Genomic DNA, 25012 nt, shown 5'->3' with positions numbered 1-25012 from the left:
AACCCCAAAGTCACTGCCATAAATCACACTCGTCCTAATGCCATTCTCATCTCTGAGAGTGGCCTGCCCTTTGTGTCATGTCCTGCCAACATTCCCAACTGTTGGCCATTTGTTCACAAAGGGGAATGTGAAGTACATGCTCTTGAGAGCCCATCCAATACCAGGGGTATTATATGCTCATATGGACAAGCTGGGACAACTCAGCTCTACCTCTTAATTCCCAGGCCAGAAAACTTGCCCAAAATGGCATTAAAGGAGTTACAGTTTGTAGCTGGGGAATGCCACTTGAAATTTTACTCATGCTTGATGCTAAGATACTTTCTCTGGTCGTAGCTGTAGCATATCGCAGAGCTGATTAATTTGTCCACTGAGAGTGATGCTCATAAATTTAGCCTGTTTTTCTCTGGTTGAGCTGTGCATGAAATGATCTGGGCTTCTTCAAATGTATTTGTTATTCATAAGGATTCTCAGAATAATTTGGACCAACAATTTTCAGCTTTCAGTAGGGTCAGGCTGATGACTTGCAATTCACTTTCCACTTTCCATGGTTTCTGATTTGTCATCCAAGTCAAATGCTATTCCATCTGTTTGCCAGTGAACGACATAAACCTTATAAATAGAAGAGCAGTGGCTATTGAATAATGATTTTGTTTTGTATAAGTTTTTGGCACAAATTCATGTAGATTGGGGAATTCTAGAATATTTTTATGAATATCTTATTTTCCCCTTAGTATGGAGATTCTGGTGTAAATTTCCAAAGTCTTCAAATAGTTTTCTCTGGATTGTATCATAATAGCGATCTATTGAATTATGACAAGTTGCGTTGGCCCATCCCAGCTCCATGTTAACTTTTTATGTTTCAGAAGCTGAAAATCTGTCAAAGTCCAGAGCAAACTAATGTTTTCTGTGTAGGTTGCCAACTGAGAGATTAATTTTGCTCCCCTTGAATCTGGTGGTATCGTTCTCAAATAGCTGGGGATGTTTCTTAGCTTACTGTTCTCTTGAAGGTGTTGTGGCATTGCATGACTTTAAAGGTTGTTTTTCTTTTTTAAGACATTAGCAAAGCAAATTCCCAGTGCTACAATGAAGGCCAAACCCAGGCTGTGAAACCTAGGGGCTTACTTACCATTCCTTCCTCCTGACTTGCAGCAATGCATTTGAGACTCATTTCACTACAGGCTCTTTTGCTCCCTGTGCCTCTGCAGGCATAGAGCTATACACTGGTAAATACCTCAAGGCTGACTCAAGACACTTGATTTAGACAGATATTGAAGTTTTCCACCAGATTCCCTGGTGAAGTTATACCTTCAAGAGATGGATGTTATTGCTCTCTACAGCTGCCTGAAAGGAAGCTGTGGGGAGCTGGGTGTTGGCCTCTTCTCACAGATAAACAGTGATAGGCCTAGAGGGAATGGCCTCAAGTTGTGCCAGGGGAGGTTCAGGTTGGAAATGAGGAGACATTTCTTCTCAGAAAGAGCAGTCAGGCACTGAAACGGGTTGCCCAGGGAGGTGGTGGAGTCACTGTCCCTGGGGGTGTTGGAAAGGTTGAACATGGTGCTTAGGGACATGGCTTAGTGGGTGACATTGGTAGTAGGGGGATGGTTGGACCAGATGATCTTGGAGGGCTTAGTTCTATGTCTTAGTTGTCTTCCTACCTGCTGAAGGACAAGATGCATTTCCTTGTTTGTGGTAGTCTGGCAAGCTCCAGAAAGGAAGGACCCCTATTAAGAGTTCGGGGAAGGGGAAAGGGAAGAAAAGACAAGAATGTGGCTCATTTTTCCAAGCCATGACCCTTTCTTCTTCTTTTATTCATGTGCTTTCCATACAAACCAGTGCAGAAGGTCCTTTATCAGAAATAATGCTTTCTGGTGTGACCATTGTTATGATTATTAAATTGATAGAGCATATAAGGAAAACAATGGAAAAGAGCTATGCAGAAACAGCCAAAACTGTCTATCTATCTATACTTATTAGGGTCAGATATTAAATGAAGCAATTTCTTGGGTTGAAAAACATTCTGCATTTTACTGCTGTTTTCATGGTATAAACTAGCTGTACCAATACTGACATTTAAAATGGCTCAGGCTGTTCTTTAAAGCGGTTCCTGTAATCATGACAAATTCTTGTTTACTATTGTCTCCCTAACATTGCTCTGGTGGCAGTGTATGTATTTAGGTTTTGGTGTCAGCCAGCCATACACAAATATAGCAGAGAATGACAAAATCCAGCAAGTATAAATGGGCTGGGGCACATGAATCCATGGCAGGTAAGCCTCAAGGGAACCATACCATATTAACAAATTTGTACTGGGACTTGTGTGTCTCCTCTTTTCTTAATTGTGATGTAAGCTACCCCTCAGTGAAATTGAAAGAGCCAATTTCCTCTCTCTGTTTTACTATAGGGTGAGATGGCCAAAGAGCAGCAATTCCACAAAAGACACAACTTAGTAGAGTACGTGCAATGATGCAGCAAGCCTTCTTCCCAAGGCACAGAGAGTTGTATTTGATTCAGAAAAGTATCTCCTTCTGACAAAGTAACTGGCAACACCTATGCTATTGCAAAACCTCTTCTTCATTTCACCTGCTATGCTGTGAATGTTATTTGTAGTGCTGTGGTACTCAGAGACCCCAGCTCTCAGCATGGTTGTCCCGTGCAAGGCACATTGCTCTTGGTCACATATGGAGGCAAAGTGAATTCCTGCTCAGTGCCATGCCTGCATCTGTAAGTCTTGGTGTAAGGTAAGGATGTAAACTGGCACCTCTGCAAAATGATGCACTCCCCCATGGAAAGAACAAGCATGGATCTAGTCTACTGCAGGGTTCCCAGTACAATGTATCCTATATGGGGCATCAGCATGCCTTCAGCATTGTAAGAGATTTCTGGATGTTATAATGCGACATATATAGGAGAGATGTGGAGCTCCTTCCTGTCTTCCTGGTACTACCTAACTGAGGATAAGTGAATCCCTTCTCACAAAGCCTCAAGTGCCTTTGTCTTTAAAATGAGGGTTGAGATAACTCAGTCCTTTCATGGAGTCCTTGGTGATGTGCTGGTGTTTGCTGTCAAAGGACTGGGTGAGGCTTTACAGCATGTGGATCTGGCAGCATAAATGATAGATTTACCTGAGCTTCTACATGTCACTAAAGGCATTAGCCCCAAGGAAACTAGTTTCTGAAATCCTTTGAAATTGCAGCACATTTTTTCTTTGAACATGCCACAGTTAAGGAATGGTAGTCGTTTTCATTAAGAGCTTTCAGTGATGCTGATAGTAGCATCAGCATGCCTCCAATTCATGCCTTTTTTTTTTTAAATTAAAATAGGTTATTTTTTTCCTATTAAGAATGATATTAAAGTGGAGGAATCTTCTACAAGATAAAATACAGCCATTTCATTGCCCGGGATCCGCAATAAGAGTACATTATAATTAATAATAGATATGAGAGTACTGCAATATTGCACTGTAGATTCACAAGATTTTTTCCATTTGCTTTGAAATGATCCATTTCTCTGCATAATTCATGAACAAACTGTCTAAGAAACTAATTGGATAGCATTAGGATTAATGACAGGTATTTTGGTGAGTAATGTCTGCTTTTGTTCTACAGTTTGCTTATTGTATAGCTAACAGTCCCCTGGTGCATTGGTACAGTACCAGGTGATAAGAGAGCAGAGGTGGGAGCACAAGTGGAAAGAAGTAAAGTAACTCAAGTAAAGCAGGAGACAGCTCGCTCTGGGATATTCATCTGGTCTCAACATCTTTTCAAGGCTTATAATCTAGTTTCTGTTTCATATAGGTGTCAAAAACCCATAGTCAAACAAGGCAGTTTTAAAACCTGCATTCTGCTGGAAGTCACTCTGAAAATACAAGTTTTTCCTTGTTTTGCCTAGAAATATCCACCCTGCCCTTCTCTGGAGTCTTGAATTCAGCCACCCCTGGATTGTGCAAAGCTCAGAACTACATCTAATCTTTACTGACAAATGTCTTTCATATGTCTTGTCAAATTATCATTTAGCCCAGAATGAGTGCGTACCTTATTTTGCTTAGAAATCTAAATGGTTCAAAAATCTCCCAAACCAGAGGAATTCTGAAACATTTTGATTTTCTACTGAAACTTCACATGTACCTACTGCATGATGTACTCTTTGATGTATGTCAGCAATTCTTCATAAATATATTTTTTTCCACTTCTGAGAATGGGCTCAGAAGAGGAAGACAGAATGTATCATATGCCTGTAATTGCAAAGAAGGATGTTCTCCAAGCTATGTTCCCCTCAGTGGAGATTATAGGAGCTCTGTTGGTCACAGGGAAATGTTCACAGGGAGGGAAAGGGTGAGTGAGGAAAAGAGAAATTATCTTCATCAGCATTTTTAGTTTAGTTTAACCCATCAGACCCTAGCTAGAACTGGGAGTAAATGTTAAGTTGGTAAAGTGCGTAGCCTGGATCAAAAACCTGGATTTGGACATGGTGAGCTGATTATTCAGCTCTGGTCTTCTGTGTGTGAACAGTCTTCACCCCATGCTTGTACATGATTTCCAAGGCAATCTGCTTGCTGGCACTAAGCCTCCCAGAACCATCATAAATGGGTCTGAGTTGTCATTGTGAATCAGGACAAAAATGACTTAGCTCCTGGCCAGAAAATGGAGATGTGCTTTTTGTCCTGATGTGTGTGCTAAGCTTTTCTTGCGCTAGGGCTCAAAGTAGCTTTATACTTCAGATCATTCAGTATCAGCATATTGCAGCAAACAGAATGGGCAGAGATTATATAACCAACATCAACCATTATCTTTTTGCATCTTTTTCTATCCCTTCAGAAGAAATAGTGCAGAATTAATTATCATTCCTTTGTCAAGATATCTGAGAACATCAAGTGGAACCTCCTTCTGCACAGCTTGCTTTCTCATCAAATGTGATTATATAAAAATGTAATTCTATTGTTTAAACTTTGATTCAGACACACTAGGCTTACAAAAATTAGGCTACTATAGTAAACAAATCATCAGCATTTGTATGGTAAGTTAACAAGACGTAGCCAAAAATGAAACTGTAAATGCACAATGCTGAACTTCCTGCTGGGATTGTTTGAGGACCTCTTAGTTGATAATCCTGTGCAGAACCAGCTCTTTAATCTGTGTTAGTGTAACGTGTTAGATTGGATCCCACTCTCTTCATTCAAGGGAGGTGATTGTCTTCAGGTCAAGGGAGGTGATTGTCCCCCTCCACTCTGCCATCATGAGGCCCCACCTGAAGTGCTGCATCCAGGTCTGGGGCCCCCAGCACAAGAAAGATGTGGGCCTGTTAGAGCGAGTCCAGAGGAGGGCCACAAAGACAATCAGAGGCTGGAGCACCTCTCCTATGAAGACAGGCTGAGAGAGTTGGGGCTGTTCAGCCTGGAGAAGAGAAGCTGACCTCATTGCAGCTTTTCAGTACTTAAGGGGGACTTATAAAAGGATGGAGAGGGACTCTTTACTCAGGTAGATAATTATAGGACAAAGGGGAGTGGTCTTAAACTAAAAGGAGATAGATTTAGATTAGACATGAGGAAGAAATTCTTCACTCAGAGGGTGGTGAGGCACTGGAACAGGTTGCCCAGAGAGGCTGTCAATGCCCCATCTCTGGAGGTGTTCAAGACCAGATTGGAAGGCGCTTTGGGCAACCTGATCTAGTGGGTGACCTCCCTGCCTATGGCAAGGGTGTTGGAAATAAATGGTCTTTAAGGTCCCTTCTAACCCAAGCCATTCTATGATTCCGATTCACTGCCACCATCCTGTCTCTCTCCTTTGAATACCAAGCCAGAGAAGTATCTTCACTGTGAGGTGCCTTTCCTTCAGTCTTTATCAAAGAGAATGTGTATTCCTGGTACCACCATGTGAGGAAGAGTGGTAAGGCTGCACACTGCATCTCTTGCCTTCCCATCCATGCCATCTCTTCTTCTGGCTTGCACAACTCAAAACCCCTTCAGAAGCACCCATGGGAGTACAACATAACAACAGCACTTGGGGAGAGCTGAGCCTTAGGCTTCCCTGCAGAAATGGATGTAAAGCCGTAAGCCTATACATTTTGGCCTTTTGTCTTCACATCATCAGTCAAGCAAGGGCACACATATTAAAAAATAAATAAAAATAGGCATAAATGCAGGTTCCTAAATTATAACTTAGGCTTTTTCTAGCAACCATCTGGATGTAATTCCTAACTAAATACTCTGTTGATGTACCTTCAGTTACTGGCGGACACACTTGTTAACACTGGATGCAATCATGGGAAGTTTTCTCTCCTGGCCTGTTAATAAAGGTGTTTTGTCACATTCGTATATATATCAGCTGATCTTGACAAATGAATCACCTTAACAAACAGAGCCCTTGTCAAGCCTGATCTATGTTTTTTTTTTTTTTGAATAATATTTCACAGTCATTAGATGTTAGAAAAATGCAGATGGTATCTTCACTGTAGAACAGAACTCCAGCTTTACCCTCTCAGGCTCCTTTCTTTGTCCTGCTGGATCTACCTGATTGCTCACCAACCCTCTCTAGATCCCATTTAGAAATCTTCAGATTTTTGCTCAACCTTTATCCGCTCAACTGTTCCTTTCCACCAACTTTCATTCATTTCCTCCTGGTTCCCACCAGTGTGGTGGTCAAAATTATTTTGAGGATCCAGACTGGATTTCTACCTTTGGCTCCCTACATCCAAGAGAGTAGGGAGCAAGAGAGTAGGCATGCTGTAACATCAGAACAGAGCCAAAATATATCACGTGTCTCTGCCCATCTCCATTCCAGAAAAAGCTATGCACTGGTTTCAGGAACTTGCTAAACTTGGCTTCTGTTCCTGAGCACTTTAATCTTTGATGTTGTTAGAGTAAAATAAAACAACAGTGACAGGTCATTTGAATAAAGAATTTAAAAGAATAAGGAGTCCTTATTGTGAGAGGTGCTATGGTAAGGTCAGAGATTTCTCTGGTCTCACAGATTTTGATTGTAGTTTGCCTTGCAGGCTGAATTTCTGAAAATGAGATCATGTCCCCTTTCAGGTCTTGGATCAGCTGGTGACATGCCATATCTGACTGTATTTGGGAATAACTGGATTTCTATTCAAAGATACAGAGAACACTGAAAGTGATTGAATAACACTTTCATTTTTAGTTAGATCAGTTTTATTTTCATTTCACGCTAGATCAGTTTTATTTTTGCTTTTTATAAAGCATAACAGTTGGTGAACAATGGAATTATTGCCTGCCATTGCCACAGACTAAATACAAGAATCAATGCTCAACTACGAACTTCTTTGCCCTGCCCCATTACACACTTTGGGAAAAAGCTGAGACTTTGTTAAGCAACAGTGCTGCTTCTGGGTTTGACAGATTTGTGACACTGCTGTAGATTCACTGGGCCACTGCACATGAAAATTTAATGATAGCATAAATTTCAGGTGCTGTCTCTCCGCTGATCAAATAAATTTATCTCAAAGCTCTACTACCTCCATAGGCACACTGCAGGCTTTTCCATACCAATTGTTTTTTTTCCTCTCTCTTTTAATTTATTTTTTATTTTTAAATTACTGTTCACATCCACAGCTGAGAAAGAGGGGTCATGTGTCCAAGCACAAGTAACAAAAATGATTTGTTGTTAAAGGACACTATAGCTTCTCACTTACTGGGAGCATGTTGTGACATTAAGCTGCTCCAGTGAAGGCACCTGATGCCAGGCTGCAGAAAGGCTGCTTAGGCACAGGAGAGCAGAAACGCTGAGGTCCTTCATTCCCTGTCATCACCCAGCTGCTGTCATTTCAGTAATCTGCTTGAAAGGCATTAGCAGAGAGATAAGCACTTCCTTAGTCACTTCAGGTGGAAAATGCACTGAAGCCTAATTTGGACAAAACCCAGAGGGCAAAATGACCTGTATCATAGCCAGTATTTAGGTTAGTGTGTGCAATATCAATGCTGTTCTTCATGTACCAATCTCTATAATACACGTGTTTCTCCTAGGCCTTGACTTATCCTTTCTGTCTGGTTTGGCTGACCACCCTTTCCCTGGGCTGAAGCCCCAGCCTTAATGCAGCACGTGTGGAGAGACTTCCTGTTTCAGCACTTACTATGATAGAAAACAGAGATGTGCAAGACTCATCTTAGTTTGCAAGATAAGCTCTGACAGGTGCATAAACATCCGTGGTTTGTACAGCTTTACTTACACCAAAAACAGAGTGCTCCACTGCTATGTCCTGGTCCCTGTTCTGCTATCTGCAGCCAGTGCCTGTGGAGGGAATGCCCTGATGGACATACCCACCTTAGAGAAGCTCCTCTGGGTCCCTAGTGTCACAAAGAGATGGATCAAATAAGGACAATCAACATACAAGACTGTGGTAGAGCCTCCAGGACTCAACGAATCTCTAAAGAGTCCTGACTATAGTTTGGAAGGACAGGAGCAACACTTGGGTGGCTGAAGGCTGGAATGAATGGGGATGGCTGTTGTCTTTTAGAGAGAAGCTGGGTGGAAATGGCTGCCTGTAGCTGTAGCATGACTAATTGCAACCTACCCTCATCTTCCACAGTAAGAAGCTGCTATGCTTCTTCTAATGGCTGGTGCTCAGAGCTCTCTTGACCTTGGAAAAACAGTCTCCTTTTCTGTGGGATCACAGCTTTAGTCAAAACTAGGATCACCAGCAGTTTCTTTCTCAGGGTCATCTAGGACAAGATTGTTCAGGAAGGTGGAAGTGGGCAGTAAAATGACACCTTCTCTTCAAGAGGGGTACATGTGAAAAAAAAAAAAAAAAAAAGCCTTCAAAGTACATCTGAGTGCTTGTATTGTATTCTGCAGGGAGCAGAAATGAAAATCACAGAAATAAGGAGAGCATATGAGAATTTTATGGACAAATCTCATTTATAGGACAGAAAAATGTATCAAAAATTGCTATCTATGCAGGAGGTTCTAACGTTAGGTTTGTTGTGAGAAAAGGTAAAGTGACAGCTACCTTTAAAAAATAATGATAAAAAAAAATCCCACTGTGCCCTTCACATGACAATTTTTTAATAGCTTTTACATAACGTCCAGATTTGGCCCACAGTAGCAGCCTTGGTTTAAGTGAGGGAAGGTAGCCAGGCACAAACTGTGCTCACTGGATTGATGAACTGTATCAAAAGCTCATGAAACATTTTCTCTTCTAATTGAATGCAGAAAGCTTCCATGACATGTGTCACCATCCACCGTGAGAAGAACTTGACCCATGGGAGGCAGAATCATAGAATCACTAAGGTTGGAAGAGACCTCCCAGATCATCTGGTCCAACCATCCCCATACCACCAATGCCACCCACTAAACCATGTCCCTAAGCACCACGTCCAGCCTTTCCTTGAACACCCCCAGGGACAGTGACTCCACCACCTCCCTGGGCAACCCGTTCCAATGCCTGACTGCTCTTTCTGAGAAGAAATGTCTCCTCATTTCCAACCTAAACTTCCCCTGGCGCAACTCGAGGCCATTCCCTCTAGTCCTATCACTGTTTATCTGTGAGAAGAGGCTGACCCCAAGTTCCCCACACCTTCCTTTCAGGTAGCTGCAGAGAGCAATGAGGTCTCCCCTGAGCCTCCTCTTTTCCACAGCAAACAACCCCAGCTCCCCCAGCCGCTCCTCACAGGACTTGTGCTCCAGGCCCTTCACCAGCTTCTTAGCCCTGCTCTAGACCCGCTCAAGGGCCTCAATGTCCTTCTTGTAGTGAGGGGCCAAAGCTGAACACAGTACTAGGGGTTTGGCCTCACCAGAGCAGAGTACAGGGGGATGATCACCTCTCTGCTCCTGCTGGTTACACTGTTCCTTATACAACCAGGATGCCATTGGCCTTCTTGGCCACCTGGGCACACTGCTGGCTCATGTTCAGGTGAGCATCAATCAACACCCCCAGATCCTTTTCCTCTGCACAGCTTTCCAGCTACTCTGCCTCAAGCCTGTAGCACTTCATGGGGTTGTTGTGGCCAAAGTGCAGGACCCACATGTTGAACCTCATCTCATTGGCCTCTGCCCCTCAACCCATCCTGTCCAGGTCCCTCTGCAGGGCCTTCCTACTTTCCAGCAGATTGTCACTTTCCCCCAACTTGGTGTCATCTGCAAACTTACTGAAGGTGCACTCAATTCCCTCATCCAAATCATCAATAAAGATATTAAAGAGGATGGGCCCCAACACTGACCCCTGGAGAACACCACTGGTGACTGATCACCAGCTGGATGTCTCTCCATTCACCACCACTCTCTGGGCCTGGCCGTCCAGCCTGTTTATAACCCAGCACAGAGTGTTCCTGTCCAAGCCATGGACTGACAGCTTCTCCAGGAGAATACTGTGGGAGACCGTGCCAAAGGCCTTGCTGAAGTCTAGGTAGACTATAGGCTTTCCCTCGTTCACCAGGCGGGTCACCTGGTCATAGAAGGAGATGAGTTTGTCAGGCAGGACTTGCCTTTCATGATCCCATGTTGACTGGGCCTGATCCCCTGGTGCTGGTAGATGACCTCAAGAGTTGACTAAGGTGCACCCCAGGTTATTTCCTGGAACTTGGTTTTGCATTTGTGTTACAGAAACATGTAACTACTCTAAAACACCTTCCTTTTTCCATTAGGATCTGCTCTTACTTTCCTGAGAGCTTATAGTAATTATTACATCATTAAATCTAGAAGCTGATAGAACTTTTAAGTGATTACTAGTTAGAAATGTAAATAAGTAACATAGAATTTGTTTTCCAACACTGAATGTTTTCTTTCAAGTTTTCTAGGTTGCTTTGCATCTTTCTTTCCTCAGCTGAGCAGTTGAAAAACGTCTCCTTTAAGGCTGATCATTCAGCTGGAAAGCTAGCCATTGGTGTATAGCTAATGTTTAACTCAAGATGCATTTTATATTTAAAGGTATTAGCCTGGGAGCTGTATACTACCTCAGGAAAGTAGAGTGATGTAACTACTGATGGATGCATGGGGGAGAAAGTAGAGGAACAACAACAAAAAAAAAAGATGAATCATACAAAAATGTTTCATTGTTCAAGACTGCTCATTTCTAAGGCAACTGTAGTACAACCAAAAGTGTGAATTGTAGAGGGCAGCTATTGCATACACCGGGGAAATGGAGTGTGACTTGAGGATTGCAAGTGAATTACCATTCAGTTCCTTCTGCAGACTCTCCATCAGTAATACACTGCTAACATTTTAAGAAATGTCTTCCTTGAAAAAGTCCTTGTTGTGAACTTTGAGTTCTGTGAGCAGAGGGATGGAAAAAAATCTGTTGGGCTGCCTTTCACACTAAAATGCTTTTAAATCCTCTTCCTTAAGAAAAAAAGACAGTACCATTTAGCAAACAAGTTTAACTTGTAGCACATCTGGTAGCGGGGCTGCTACTTATGGAGAAAAAGAAAAACATTTAGAGAGGAAAAGTGGAATTTAATTGTGGAGTCTGGACTGTGTTTGTACTATGAATGCTTTGAAAATCCTTTCAGTGGTCTCTAGGACAAGTTAGTACATCCCAAACCAAACTGGGTGCTAGCACTGGGTTCTGCAGAGGAACCATCTTTGCCAGAGAGCTCAGCAGGGACCAGTGGTACTGTGAAACTCCCATCAGCAGGGCAGATGTGTTCACGAGATCTTCACAGCACCCCCTTCCAGCTCATCATTATTTTTATTTAACATTCACAGTTAATTCACTGTTAACTCTGGCTTATTTGCAGTACTGTGTGTTAGTGTGACACTTGGGATCCCAACATATGTGTAAAGTTCACACAGAAGAAAACACAAAACACTGTATGTATCTGTCTTTGGAGTCAATACTGAACTGCTCCCCAACAGATGGCAGCATTGATGTAACTCATCAAATGGATTCAAACCTCAAATGGGGAGGTCATAAAGGGAAAAGATGAGGGGAAGCTTCCTCTGCTAACCTTGTACATGAATTAAGCATGGGGTACAAAATAACCCTGGGTATCCTAGCAGTGTCATGGCACAAACACAAAAAATACTCATGTTCTTTGGGAGAGCAGCTGCGCTACTCACCTGCCCTTATGTAAAACTTTGAATAGGGTTTACTGGGAAACAAGTCCTAGCAAGAAACACAGTGGGTGTCTTTTCCTCACATTCATTAAACTGTCAAGAGGTATTGAAGTGAAAAGTGTCAGTCTCTGAGTAACCTGGGCAGCCAGAGAAACTATATCTGTGTTAATGAAAGTAGACCTGTAAGGACTGCTGGATTTAGAGCTTTGAGTATCCAGGCTAGTTTCTGCATTTTATGAAGAAGAAAACACAGAATAGACAGCTTTTTTTTTTTTTTTTTTTTTTTTTTTTTTTTTTTTTAATTTATCAGTAAATGAAATGGGTTTAGGTGGTAATTGTTAGTGTTTGGGCCACAGCAAGAAGGGAATAATGTTAATTTGTAGATGTGAAGGAGAAAAATTTTTGTATGATTTTCTTGCTGTATACTGCAGGTACTTGTTGGAAGCAACCCAGAATTAAGTAGGCTTCTTTAATTTACCTGTTTTCCTGTTTGCTCCAATCCATCACCCCAGAATTAGTACCAGTATAGCGGGAACTTTAGATTTTTTTTATTTTTTTTTCTGTGATACTACTGAAAGAAAACAAATGGTCCCCTTACTATTGCACTCCAGATAGAAAAATGTAAATAATTCATAGTTTGGTCTCTCTCTTTCTTTCTTCCTCTATTCTTACCCATCTTTATTCACAGTTTCTCTGATCTCCACCCTGGGGGACGTGTATTTTTTTATATGCAGTGTATGATATGATTTTTTGATGAAAGTTATTTTTTCTATGGTTCTCCCCAAATAACCTTTTATAGTAGCCTCTGGCATAGCCTTAGAATAAGGGTGACGGTGTAGGGCAGCTCCTGCATGGACCCCCAGGTGCCTGCACACTTCTGTTGGAGGAGGGCAGCCCTTGGGGACAGCCCAGATACCAGCCCTGACCACGACAAGGTACTTTAGCTTTCCATAAGAGATATGAGGGGATCTAGTTGCCTGGTGATAGAAGCAAAGCTCTTGGAAGAGGAGAGAACCTTTGTAAAATCTTCATCTGTAAACCCTCAGCCATGACATCAACTGCTCCTGTCCTCTTCTGGGTCTCCTGAGGACTTCTGGGTCTCTCTTGCCCTCCTGCCCTCTTTTCACCTACCTTTTTCATACAGCTTCTTTGAATCCCACTATTAAAAATTAATATCTGGTGGTTGATACTTCCTATTGTCTTGGAAAAATTTTGTTTCCTTTTTCTTTTTCCTGTTCTTTCAGGTAATTGTCACATTCCAATCCTGAAAGACTGTTCCACCTCTAGGTTAGACAAGTGCAAATATCTCCAGCTTTTTTGCCAACAACAACAAAAAACGATGTTCTATTTTTGCATATCTATTGAACTTCTATTTTTGCATATTCAGCTTGAGATATTCTACAGATGACTTGTTTTTTAGAGGTCCCTAATCTTATTCCTTCTGCCAAATGAGCTACATAAAGATGTAGCTGGACGCCAAAGTCATTGCTGGGAGCACAGACCCCCACAGCACATCGCACCGCATAACCAGGCCTTTCCCTTCACACCATATTGGCAACAACATAAAGGTGTGTGTGTGGTTTCTTTGTTGTTGTTTAGTTTTGTTTCGTTTTAATCTAGAGGTTCCAAGCTGGTGTTTTAACACAGAGGTGTTAAAATCATGTGGAAATTGCCTGGGCATTTTTGCTCCTTTTGATTAAAAAAGGTAAACAAAACCCTGAGAGATATGTCAGGTAGCACCATGCGTGACTATTTAATAACAGGGTTTGTAAGGTTGTAATTCCCACTGTGCCACCAGGCTTCTGCTTGCTATAGGTGGTTAATTATAACATCTGCAGTGCTCCTGGCAGCAGAGCAGAGGGACACAACACAGCCTCTTTTCTCTTAGACCTTTCCTCTCTCAACCTCCTCTCTCCCTCTCCCTGGAAGATAAGGAAACAAATCCCAATTTAGTCATCAAGGTCTGAGAGGTGCGGTGAATAATTCAATTCCCCATCTTCACACATGGACTCAGCTGTATAAACAAAACTCAGCTGTTTCTGCTAAGTGCACAAATACATTTCCCAATATTTTTATTTTTTATTTATTTTATTTTTTTTTTGGCATGGGATATATTGCTATAGTTGAAAAACATGAGATATAAAGAGAGATGGGTAATGAAAGCTTAGCTTGTGAAGCAGCCCTGTGGAAAGCCAGTGAGCTCTAGCTGCTGGTTATAGGACCGGGACATTTTGAGACACTGAACTGACTGATCAGCTGAATCTCACCAGGAGGAAGTCTGAGCTATGTGACCAAGAGACCTGCATGGGACCAGGGCAAATGGTGACATTTGCCTCCTACAGATATTGACACCGCTGTTCGGTGTATCTGCTTTGTAAAAGCCACCGAGGTATGAAATGACGAAGGTATGAGCCACCCAAAGGGTACAAAATTAGTCAGATTCATGATGCAAATGCATAGCTCCAAGAGCCTGATGGCCATGATACACATGCAGAGGTTTCAGTATGTGCATGAACGCTACTGAACTCCCAAGTCAGCACAACTGCTAAGGGTGTCAGAATGGTATATATTATCATTAACGAAGACAAGCTGTAATACAGAGAGGCTGGTTGATCAGCCAGGGCAGTCATGTTGTAACTTGACAGCCTTTATCCACCTTGGAAACTGGATGACCATAGAAATGCCTGGGCACGTCCCCAGCCTTAGGTAGGTAGGCAGGCCCTGAGCAGAGATGCTCTGCCAGTGGAGTTTGGTTTGTTCCTGTCTGCAGTGTTATCTGGGATGTGTGCACACATGCAAATTATGTTCCAGCATAGCCTCTGATGACCACTTTGTCTGTTCATTGGAATTCCTGACAGGCTTTAGCTCTCATCTGTTGTACACACTAGTATGTATATCTTGTATATCTGGCTACATTTATCAGAAACTAAGTGCTGTGAACCATCTTCCAGCTCCTGTAAAGAAGTATTAATTAAGTATTAATTGCAATACTAATTGAGAGCACCATCCTGTATGAAATCATAAATGAGCTTATATATTGCTACTAACCCCAAGACACCACCCTTGTGTATCTTAGGTTATCTCTCTAAGGTGGGACAGTATTTTCCTGCTCATCTAATTTCTGCAGGGAATCCTTTGTGTCCTCTAAAGGTGTAAGATATGAGTTGTCAGTTGATGCTGAGACTGGTTAACACCCTGGGATGTTAATGTCTGGGATGTGTGTATGCTTCAAAGTCTCCTGTGCTCAGTTAAATTGCTCTGAGCTTTGGGGGCCAAGAAATGGGGCTGGCTCTCTCCTGAGAAATATTTCAGATTTGTGTCATGTAATCACTGTGGAAATAAAAGTAGGTGTTTGCATAAGGCTGAGGCCATGAGTATGTGAATGGGTTAACCCCCAGCAGCTCAAGTTGTTCCAGATTCAAAAAAGATGTGAAAACATGATTCAGTTGTAAGGAGCCATTAAGCCCATTCAGCAATGACAGATTTACCCCTGGCTTCATTGCAGGCTAATTTCTCACATGATGAAACACCTCACCTTTTGATACACAGCCTGCTCATTTCTCACACTTCTCCATGAAGGGTCTGCTTATTGGGATGCTTCTGCTGCAGTGCACTTTGCTCCAAGGTTTTACCTCAACTTCTGTGTCTCCCTGTGTGGCCAAATCCTTTGCTACATGTTGTGTACGCTTACAGTTATGAACCACCCACTTAGCCGAGAAGCAAATGTCATCTTGTGTTACACATTCCTTGCAGAAAATCAGACAGTCGTATTATCACCTCTGAAATAAGTGTGTATGGTCTTTCTTCTCCTTTCTTCTTAAACTGAAGGAATATCTCTGTTTTGCTTCTTGCACGTGTATAGGGACAGATCACAGATTCAAGTGTGGTCTCAGGTCAGTGCTGGGTCACATCTGGGCAAGGCCTTCTTTCCCCTTATGACCTGAGAGGACAGGGAGACAAAGCAACCTCTTGTGTTCCTGAGAGTCATTCACTTACTCTTGGACCATCCTCATGTTCTGTGGGCCAGATTTGTCCATTCTCGCCTCAGTTTCCACACACCTCACAGAACGGGAGCACTGAGCTACTGCATGCCAATGGTACCCCGCAGCAAGGTGGGGACAATGTCAGCCTTCATCTTTACTGGAAGAGCAGTGAGCACAGGCAAGGCCCTTTCTGAAAAGCAGAATTAATGGCAGAATTAACAAACTCTGCAATTGCATCCTTAGTGCACAGCAGTCTCTCTCCACGTCCCAGGGCACGAGCTCCCACTTCTTCCCCAGCCCTCTGTCTTCCCGGCACCTTGCAAAGAGAAAATTCCTGGGCCAACACCAAGCACTTGTTCCCAGCTAATTATTTAGCAATATGTCAGAGCTTCACAGCCCTGATTAGTCAACTAATTAAAGGAGCAGACATGGCATGAATTTATTGCCAAATGGATAGAACTTTATAAACAGTAGTGAAATATTTGTTCATTTGTATCCCCCTCTCTTATGTTTATCTTTTCATCCCTTAAACAAGAGTCATTTTCATCATGATGTGATGAGCAAGGAAGCCTGGAAGTACCTGCAGAAGACGGCACCAATGTTGGAGACAAGAAAACCATTCAAAACAGGCTGTATACTCTTTAGGTGCAGTTGAATTGAACCGGGGAGGTACAGCAGCATCCTGCTGATGTGACTTTTGAAGATGCTCAGCCTTGTCCCAGAGGCAGCAATAACAGGCAACTGCAGCCACATAAGCCCTAACTCACGAGCCTGATGAAGTCACCACCAACCCTACTTCCTTATGTGTCCTCTTGTGCTCATCCTTCCCCGTGATGACTTTTAATCCCTGGGGTCAGCACAGCACATGGATAAATGGAACTTGCTGAGAGATGGCAGTGTAGGGTGTGAGACACCTGTAGCCAGTGACCTGTTTGGCTGGCTCTGAGAGGAAGCCAGCTGGGGTAGGCAGGAGAGCAATCGTTTCCCACACAAGGTGCTGCCCTGAATTTTTTTCCCCTTCCTTCATCCCAGCTGTCATCACCTTCCTCTGCAAAAGATGATCATCTAGCTGTAAGTAGGTTTTTTCCCTCTCCCCCATTAGCAGGAGGGATTGCTTGGTCTGTTCCAACAATTCCTGTGCCATGTCTGTTCCCTTGGGAGTTACTCATTCTGGGGTCACTGTCCCTCTCTGGCCAGACCACCTACAGAAAGCTGAGATTCCTCATCTCCTCATGAGGCTGAAGTCTCTTTTCTGAAGGATTTTTATCTCCATGCTGGGGAGCCCAGAGTTGTTCCTCCCCACCTAAATCCATCAACCTGAATCATAGTTTCTGTGGGAGCACAGAAAGCAGTGAGAGGTCTCAAGGTCTGATCTTTGAAGTCATAGAAACAGTGTCTGGCTAGCTCGAAAAGCCCTAGATGAGCCTATGGTCTCATTTGAAAGCAAAATTTTCAGTGAAGAAAGGTTTCAGCTCCATTCTCTCCCCTTTCAGCAGGTGGACTCAAATTAAACTGCTTTAGTTTCCTTGTCTCTGATGTTAATGTGGTCTTCTTTGGTGAGGTATTGTTTTCAGGCTTTCCCCCTCATCCCATGAGGAAAATGACTCTTGTTTCAAGGAGAAAAAGAGAAGCGTAGGAGTCCTTACTGAGGGAAGAGAAGGCTGCAAATGCTGAATGGAGGCAGGTCATCCCTCCAGCTCTACAGCAAGTTCCTCCTGCAAAAAGGTGCATTTGTGAGGACAGGCATGGACAGAGACATTACAGAGAGCCCCCTCCAAGCCTTTCACACAAGTCACACAGCACAGCAGTTGCATACACAGTAGTGTAAGGGGCTGTGTTTTCCCATAGGGCTTTTCTGGGTGGCAGTTAGGAGGTCATTTTATTCCTAAGAAAGCTGTCCAGCACCTGCAATGCTATCACAGAGTTGCTGTGAGAGCATGCTCCTTGTGGGGAGGAAGGCAGACATATACCACAGGTATAACCAGGGGGTGGATGCCCAAGGTAGAGAGGGAAGCTGCTGGATCTTAGTGTAGGGATCACAAGGTGGAGGCAGTGGCTCCTAAACAAAACACCTAAAAAACGGTTGATGCTATATGAAGGTGGCTAGTTGCTGTTACTTCTGTTTCAGTGCTGGAGGCTTCTCAGGCTGCTGAGGCTCTCTTTTGTCTTTCTTTGAAGAAGCCATTCCTGGCTCTGATCTACTGAGTTTGGAGCAGGAGTCTTGTTTATCAGGTTTGGCATTTAGTGGAGGAGTTGGACTTTGAGTTGGAGTATAATGTTATCTCCCAGACAAGGCAGTCTGCTTTGCTTTGGAAGATATAGAAGATATCCTATAATTAGGATATCTTCTCTTTCCTTCTAGTATGATAAAGGGAAATTGTGAAGTTACTTCATACCAAAAAACAAATGAGCAAATAAACAAACAAAAAACATTACATTGACCTCTATGCTGAAAATATAGTAGGGGATGGCAGGGGGAAATGGTCACCACTACACCAAGCTGTTAAACAAAAAATATCTGTGGGATCTACTTATATGTATCAGTACAATACCCTTGTGGTCCTCTGGCCAGCTAACTAACCAGATCTTGGTAAGAGTTTGAGGCAAGCTAATGGGGAAACTCTTTGTCTTGTGTTAGGTAGAGGATCAGAGCAGGTTATAACAGCTTATAGTAATATCTCTCTCTTGTCTTGAAATGTGGCCTCATGATTGTTATTTTAGCAGATGGTCTTGGTCAGAAGTAAAAAGGCTGGTTTAGGTTCAAGACCTATGAAAGGGGAGTAAAGGAATGTAGAATTTGTGAGAAAGTGAGCAAAACAGTTGAGATAACACCTCTAATGTACATGTACTCTCCATTTACTAATGTAGACAAGTACAAACCTTAAAAAATAAAAACACGTAGTATCATTAGTCTTCTCTTAGACTCTCTCAAGGATACCAGATTCTTGGACAGGAGGAAGAAAATCTCTGAAAAATAAATAAATAAATAAAGCCATTTGATTGCCATTTATAGAGTTATGAAAATCCTCCACTGTTGCTAGGAAAGGTGAAAGAGTTAAAAATTAATGTCAACACAGTTTGTGCCAAATGTGGCTATTCTAGGCATTCTGGAGCAATGAACTGTTCCTGTTGGCCTTTCTCACTGGACCATAACCCGTTCCTTGAGTTCTTCTGTACCATGTTAATGCTAAGAAATGTATGACCTCCACTTCTTTAAAAACTGCAGAGAAGATCTATCCTGCACAGAAAGTGATCTTCCTCTGTGGGGATCCTCAGCATGTGGAGGACTTTGTACACCATCTGAGAAGGGGTAAGCACTTGTGTTTGGGCTGGTTCCCAGTTTCTTGGTGACTTGTGCCAGAGCAACTAGGATGTTGCTGCTGCTGGGCTATATAGCTGCATGAGCAACATGCTTGCTCTGCTCAGAGTTCAGGAATCAGAAAGACATCTTCCGTGTGTATTCACATTTGCCTTTCTTGCTGTATAATACAGAAGCTCCTCACAGAAAATAGTTTGAGTGTGTTTTTCTCATCAACCCCCAAGTGTTTGAAGTATCAGATAATAAATAATTTGAATGAACACTGACACAAATATCAGTAACATAAAGTCAAAGAGAAGCCAAAGAAAAAAATTCCATGAGTTTGTACCACCTGTTTCTGGAAATGGGAAATGCCAGGGACAGACATCTGTCTACAGAAATCACTCTCAGAAAAACTTTTTAATCTTTTGTGGACTTCAGCACATATGATCAACACAAGATGAAAATGAGTTTTGTTTTAGAATGCAGTACTTAGTGCTCTATGCAGAGATATTATTCTGAAAGGAAAGCAGAAATCTAACAATTATTTCTCAATACTTTTTTAAGAATGTAATTCTTTTCAAATAGTGGCATTGATTCAGTAGCACTCAGGTGCAAATTGCTGTTGTTCAGGGACTGTACGGGCTAAAATTTTAACAAATATTACCATCTGCTGGGCATACTGCAATAGTGCAGCTTCTAACGGTTTCTTCAAGTAATGAAACTCTCCCCTCCCTTTCCCGAGCAAAGCATAAGCCCTTGTCCGAAGGGGGAAGGCTAAAATCCTGGGCTGAACACCCTAAATGGGACCGCCTTGATGTGAGTAGAGGGAGGGACCTGGCTCTGCACAGCCCCTTCTGGGAAAGCACTAGTGGGTAGAAACTAGAGTCCAGCTGGGCACCTTGGCAACTTTGCTTTTCTACCAAATATAGATCCAGCAGCTTGAAATTTCTATTCAGTGGAAAATGGATTTTCATGTCTTTGGGAGATCTAATATAGAAGTACATTGGTTTATTGGTCTGTTTGTATTTTTGTGCTTAGAAGTCCTGCCCATGCAGGATTACACACAGAGTGTTTGTCACTTCTTTCTTGGTACACTTTTACTTAAAAATGTGTGCATGATGCAAACTTCTGAGTCTTGACCCAACAGTTGATACTGCACCTGGATCGTAGACCCTGAGCAGGAGGGATTGTCTCACTGCACTGCCCCAGCAGACCTACTGAATCTGACCACCTGGATGGAGCAGGAGGGCAGGTTTTTGCTGTGGGGCACCGACCATCAGTTCAGCCATTCTCTCATGGTCGAGCCTAGGCAGTGGTCAGCTCTGATTAAAAACACTTTAAAATTCAGTTCCTTCCATTCTCCTTCCAATCCTAGACTAACATTGTGGAAAATACTGTATTTTTCAAGGTGTTCTTGCAATAGGACTGCAAGACTGAGGTAGAGACATGAAGTATTCCTTTATAAACCCTCAGTCTTTCAATCCTCTGGTGGGCAACTGTTTTCTCAGTTTTTGCTTGGTGAGCAACCAGTGTTTGGGCGCGTTGTATGTTCCCTCCCCAAAGTGGAGACGGTTGGCACCTGCATATCTGCAGCCATTATCAGTTTATAAATAATTGTTTGTATTGTGGCTGATTTCCCCATATTCTTTGTGTTGTGGCTTGTTCTGGACTGGACTAAGGCCCAGCTGAAGGTGTGGTGGGAGGAACAGCTGTCCTCCTCCTTGGGCTAAAGGGAATTACTGAATGCTCTTTTGTTCGGTAATACACACAATAATAGTCTGTTCAAAAGATAAAACCTGGTGGATCAAGAGAGTTTTTTTCTGGATCTCTTGGGGCAAGAAAAAGTCCAGAGACTCTGCAGTATCTGAGCTAGGGGAGTAGCAGCAGCCTACAGCTTGAGGAGGATGGGGAGGGTAAAGCTACAGAGTAGAGTGGGTCTTTTTCTCTTTTGTTTGATTCTTGATTTATCAAACATCAGGCCTTAATACTTACATGGATGCAATGGTGTCTGCTTGTAAAGAGACAGCATTTCCAAGTCTAATTTCTTCCTCCTGGTTGTAAAAGCCGCAGTGTATTTGAATCCAGGCTGACTTGGCTCTGGTATCATAAGGAGAGGGCTGAGAGGGCCTAGTTGGGACTCTCACAAGTCTTTCAGTCCCTTACCTTCCTGCTGCTCCAGGTGCTCATTTCCTGCCTTTTCTCAGTGTGCTCTTACTCATACAGTGGTTTTGTATGGCCGTGTTACAAGTGGTGACTGGTGCTCACCAGCAGCTGTGGTGAGTGGTACAAAAAAGAGGATCTTCTGCATGAGTGTCTGCCTTTCTGGCAAGATTATTGAGCTTTTTTCTGTGATATTAATTTTTTTCCCTTTTTATTTATTTATTTTTTTAATGATGGCTGTTTTTTAAATATATGTAGAAGGTTCTCCTGTTTTTATAGGGTTACTAGTTGAAAGTAAGTTTCAAGGCATTTAGGAGCCTTGTTCCGCACAACTGTATTAAGCCTCAGGATTATCCAAACGCACAGGTTCTTCATGCTTAGGCAACTGGCCTGAACCAGTGCATGAAAGAGCAATTACAAATACTTTTTTCAATCTTATTTTCCCAAATATGTTCTTACCTGACTGAAGAGACCAGGCCACCACCAGACCAAGCAGCTACCCTCTCACAATGGGCTCCCTCCTATTGCACCCACACAGCATCAGGGCAGCTAGGTCCAGCAAACCCAAGGTCTATAAGCCCTCTCCAGGAGAAAAAGAGGTGCAATGAGGAGCAAAGCTACTAGATCTAAGGAGACATCTGAGACCCTTGAGGGGCTTTTCTATTTATGTGATTTCGATCTGGCTAACCAAATTTTGGCCATTTCCATTGTGCTGGGGGCAGCATCCCCTGTGAAGCAGCCACGTGATGTGACCTTGACCTGCCTATCCCTCTTGCACACATGTCCAGCTGTGATCTGGGACTACTTTCTAGCAGTGGTCCTCCACCCTCATCCCTCTGCAAGCTGAACCAAGCCTTCCCAGACTGGTGGAGCAATCCTGGTTCCAGGTTTCCTCCTGTCCTCTGACACTAAAGTATAAGATATTTTTCCACCTCTAGAGGACACTGTGGCCTGCTATATGCTTGCTTCTTTGTGATGTGCCAGAGGCATCAGCCTTATTTAACTGCCTGGCAGAGGTGCCACAAGCAGGTGGTAGTCCTCTCTGTGTCTGATTTGGGAAGGTCTGGGTGGCTGTGCTAGTTCAAGCTGCTCCACCATCAGATGCTGAATTTCTGGGGGCACTTGTAGCCTTTCACAGACTCTGTCCATTGTCCCACTAAAACCACGAGACCATGATAGCTTCTGGGACTGGCTGGTAAGGGGCAGGGACTCACAGATGTGCTTTGTAGGTTTAGGATGATGCTTTCTTGCTCTCAGCACACATCTGTAAAGAGGTCCTCTAGATTTTGCCTTTTCAGTCTGCTGTGGGCATTTCCTTCTTTCTGGGTCTCTGATTTTGCTGTTTCCACTGCCAAAGATAGATGTCAAACAAGGAGCTGTCAGTCTGAACACAAGCCCAGGGAGTTCATTTTTACAGTATGGTTATCCTAGTTTTCATCTGTTTTCATGAGCCTTGCTGACTTAGACTTATTCTTTTTCTTTCTTTCTTTCTTTCTTTTTTCATTTTTTTTTCCTTTTTTTTTTCCTTTTTTTCCCCCCTTGTTGACTCATTTTGGCATTTTGCATTACAATGAGGAACTTATTGGAAATTAGCTAACAAGATACCTTTTGGTGTTCAAAGTATATGAACAGACTGAATTTAAAAATTACAAAACTCCCAGGAGGGAGTTGTTTTCCAGGAAGTAGACAGGTAAGTTTATGACTGTAAATCAGCAATTGTGCCATGGTTCTGTGGAAGATGTCATACACCCAAGTTATTTACACCATAGATGTTCTGGAGCCACATTGCTCTTCCTTGCAAACTTCCTCCAGATTACACTCAATGACTTGTTTTACCAGACTTCTCCAAAGCACTCCTCAGCAGACACAAATTGTGATGTACCAGGTTCACAGGAATGCAGATGGGGAAGTCTCTCTAGCATAATGATAACCACTGGCAGCAGTTTCAGACATGATGATGGTCCCCGCTCAGCTTGTGTATAAATGGTATTAGAATCCCAGTACTACCAAGGCTGAGGGCTTTAAGTCTAATGGTGCTCCTTGGAGGTGAAGAAATATCCTGGTTTTGAAAATCTAAAAGAGGCAAAATAAGGTGTTTCTGTTTGTTTTTCTTTTTAATTGAATAATAGATCAGGGCATTTGGGGGGAGGAGGTTTTCTTGTTTCACATCAAAGTTTGGTCATGATTCATGGATGAACAAGGGATGAGTTCTTCCCACAAATTCTGTCCTTCCCTGGAAGTACATCTCCAGCTTTAAATCAGTCTGAACTGTTTGGGGGTTTTCCAAGAGTTTCTCAGTTTCACATAAATCCATTGGAACCTGCCACTGAAAGCAAATACAGAAAGAGAAACCAAAGAATGAATCATGATGCGATCACCAGTTCCTACCGAATTTGGGCTCTGCATGTAGCTGTTGACAAACTCTAAATTTTAGAGCAGGAAAGCAGATCAAAAAAATGTCATTTTTCTAATACAAATGAAGATGAAAATTTCCTTCAAGGTATCTAACTTTGGTTTTGGGAGAAAGTGAGGGGGGGAAACAATGGATATCTGTGCAAAACAGTTTTTTATAAATGGCAAAATTAGGCCTGTGCTTGGTGTCTGATTATTTTATTTTATTTTATTTATTTATTTATTTATTTATTTATTTTCTGTGGCAAGCAGCAGTGTAAAACTGCCCTTGCTCCAGTTAAGCAAGCAGTAAACCTGGGCACAAGACACAACTATGGTGGGAGGAGAAGCTGACCATATAGCTATTGCCTCAGTGCTGCAGAAACTGTCTGCAGAAGCCCTATAGAGTAAGAAGAAATAGGGTCACTATTTCCAAGAAGAAGTGGGCCATCAGTTACATTAGTGTGCCATTGTATGTACATGTATATCTGATTTTCCAACACTACTTTGCTCTCTGGTGCCCATGAGCTACCTCCCCTCTGCCAGGGATGGTGGTCGTGGCTGTGGTCCTGGTGCGTAATGCAGGCACTGACCTTTCCCACAAACATTTTTCTCCACAGCTCTCAGGACATCTGCTAGCCCTGGAGAGTCTTGAAACAATGCTAGTTTCCTGGCCCTCTACGTGATTTTTCCTCTTAGAGGAAAATATACACTAGAATATCTGCACTGTTTTCCAGTTGCTTTGTCCTGGAGTTAGCACGTGCACATTGTCTGCAATAGAGCTACATGCCAATGATGGTGGAAAATCACAGTGAAAAGAGGACTATTTAGAGGGAAGTATGTAGAGAGAAGTTATCTTGTTCCAGGCCAACACCCTGCATGGAGGCAGGTTTTTGCACAGCATTAGTTTGCCCCACCATGTTTCTCACAGGGCATTGGGCAGGTCCCTCCCAACACTGGGGCTCCTCAGGGTTTTTTCACTCTCTTCCATCTCTGGTTCCCCTCTGCGCTTGTGCCAGACCCTATCCGATACCTCACTCTTTAAGTCCTACCTGGTGCAGACCATTGCCTTCCGCACACTTCTCTTCCTGAGCACAGTAACTTGATGAAGCTCTATCTCCCAGATATCTGCATTGAAAATGGTAGTGGTAGAGCTATTGCTTTGCTTG

General features: G+C 42.8%; 1 long non-coding RNA gene across 1 annotated transcript in view; it reads left to right on the top strand.

Annotated features, from left to right (window-relative positions):
* The window catches only part of LOC311433651, a 124945-nt gene that overhangs the window by 52126 nt on the left and 47807 nt on the right, over positions 1-25012 (top strand). The gene's annotated exons all lie outside the window — the stretch shown is intronic.

Source organism: Aythya ferina, assembly GCF_964211825.1.
Source record: "Aythya ferina genome assembly, chromosome: 3".
NCBI classification, from domain to species: Eukaryota; Metazoa; Chordata; class Aves; order Anseriformes; family Anatidae; genus Aythya; species Aythya ferina.
The sequence above is the reverse complement of the archived record's forward strand: the minus strand, read 5'-3'. Positions and strand labels throughout refer to the sequence as shown.